Source organism: Oratosquilla oratoria, chromosome 26 (assembly GCF_046742065.1).
Source record: "Oratosquilla oratoria isolate Oo_2021 chromosome 26, ASM4674206v1, whole genome shotgun sequence".
Lineage (NCBI taxonomy): Eukaryota > Metazoa > Arthropoda > Malacostraca > Stomatopoda > Squillidae > Oratosquilla > Oratosquilla oratoria.
Window position 1 is genome coordinate 35,351,386 of NC_134802.1, and position 2,500 is coordinate 35,353,885.

The following is a 2,500-nucleotide window of genomic DNA, read 5'->3' on the forward strand; positions in this document are numbered from 1 at the left end:
GTGACTGGTATCTGCTTGACCACGTTTGGTTTGGAGAGGACATGATGGCGCTCCGTGGGTGCCGGGGAAGTGCAAAGTCGCACCATAGTTTTGCCACGTCATTCAGACACACACGGGGTCCAACGCTCTACAAATAATGATTGTTATCATTATTATTATCATTATGATTATTATTATTATTATTATTATTATTATTATTATTATTGTTATTATTATCATTGTTAATATTATTTGATATTACTATTTTTATTATTATTATTATTATTATTATTATTACTATTATTATTATTGTTAATATTATTTGATATTATTATTGTTGTTATTATCATTTTTATTACTGTTGTTATTATTATTATCATTAATATTTTTATTATTACTGTTATTATAATTATTATTAATATTATTATTGTAATTATCATTATTATTATTTCCAATTTTGTTTAACTAGGTATTTTTATTATTTGTTTTCGTCGTGTTGTTTCTTGAGGGTGCTACAGATTTGTAAAAATGAAATAAATTATAAAGTTTATGTGTGGGAGAGAGAGAGAGAGAGCGAGAGAGAGAGAGAGAGAAAGAGAGAGAGAGAGAGAGAGAGAGAGAGAGAGAGAGAGAGAGAGCGAGAGAGAGCTGTGAGAGGATTCTCTAAAAGTGTGGAATGAGAAAATTCTAATTATCTCTTAGGTTATGCATTTAATGCTCATATGTTCGCCATTATGAATATTCTTACCTATATTGTCTTTGTTTATACAGTTGAATATCTACCTATTTCCCAATTGACCTAATTATTTATTACTTGAATCTAGTAATTCGTTTGCATTACTTCCGTCTCTGGAAATGGATGTATGACAAAATTAGATACTTTATTTAGCTAAAGCAAGAAAACTGTATTTTGAAGACTCAAGTGGCTTCAACTACCTTATCCTCGAAACGGAGATAACCCGTGTGGGCCTCAAGCGAAGGAAAACCCACATGAAGTGTTTGAGGCCCAAGCTCGGCCTCCAAAAATGGTTTGAAGGATGAGAGGAGTATTACGACGTTGCCCTTATTCTGAAAGATAATTTAGAGGCCACGGCGGAAATGATCGATGGGGGACATGGACAAGTGCATCTTATAATTCTAGTGTTCTCTCCTTCCACCTCTCTCTCTCTCTCTGTCTCTCTTTCTCTTTTCTCTCTCTCTCTCTCTCTCTCTCTCTCTCTCTCTCTCTCTCTCTCTCTCTCTCTCTCTCTCTCTCTCTGTCTCTCTCTCTCTCTCTCTCTCTGTCTCTCTCTCTCTCTCTCTCTCTCTCTCTCTCTCTCTCTCTCTCTCTCTCTCTCTCTCTCTCTCTCTCTCTCTCTCTCTTTTCGGTCTCACTACTTCTCTCTCTTTCGTCTTTCATATATATCGATGCACACATACATACATACATACATACACACATACATGCATACATACATTATATATGTATACATGCAAAAATACATACATGAGCACATACATACGAGCATACATTCCTATATACATACTTATACCGAGATATTCATATAGACTAGGTGACGACACAGACGAACCACCCAAGAGAGAGAGAGAGAGAGAGAGAGAGAGAGAGAGAGAGAGAGAGAGAGAGAGAGAGAGAGAGAGAGAGAGAGAGAGAGAGAGAGAGAGAGAGAGAGAGAGAGAGAGAGAGAGAGAGAGAAAGAGAGAGAGAGAGAGAGGAAGTTGATGATAATCGCCAAGACGGAAACACCTTCGCCAGATAAAAACAACAGAATTTATGGTGTCAGGATCGAGTGGACCTTACAAAGCAACCATTACTCCTCCTCTTCCCCCTCCTCACCCTCCTCCTCTTCTTCCCCCTCCTCTTCTTCCCCCTCCTCCTCTTCCCCCTCCTCCTCTTCTTCCCCCTCCTCCTCCTCCTCCTCCTCCTGATTCTTCTCCTCCTCCCGCTACTCTCCTCCTCCTGATTCTTCTCCTCCTCCCGCTACTCTCCTCTTCCTTCTCCTACAACTTCTCCTACTCCTCCTCCCTGTCTTCCTTCTCCTCCTGCTGCTATTCCTCTTCCTCCTCCTCCCCCTCCTCCTGCTATTTTTCCTCTTTTCCCTCCTCCTCTTCCTCGTCCTCCTCCCTGTCTTCCTCCTCCACCTCCTCCTTATTGCCTTGTTGTTACTTCTCTTCCTCCTCCTCCTCATTTTCCCCCTTTTCCTCCTCCCTATCTTCCTCCTCCTCCTCCTCCTCCTCCTCTTCCTCCTACTCTTCCCACTCCTCTTCCTCCTCCTCTTTCTCCATATCTTCCTCTTCCCCCTCATCATCCTCTTCATCTACATCCTCTTCCTACTCTTCTTTCCCCTCGTCCCTATCTTCTTCCTCTTTTTCTCTCTTTATCTTTCTTTGTCCTCATCATCCTCGCAATAAATTTGCACGCCACCTTGGCACATCTCTCCCTCCTCACTTTCGCTCCGCTCTGTCTGTGTGTGTGTGTGTGTGTGTGTGTGTGTGTGTGTGTGTGTGTGTGTGTGTGTGT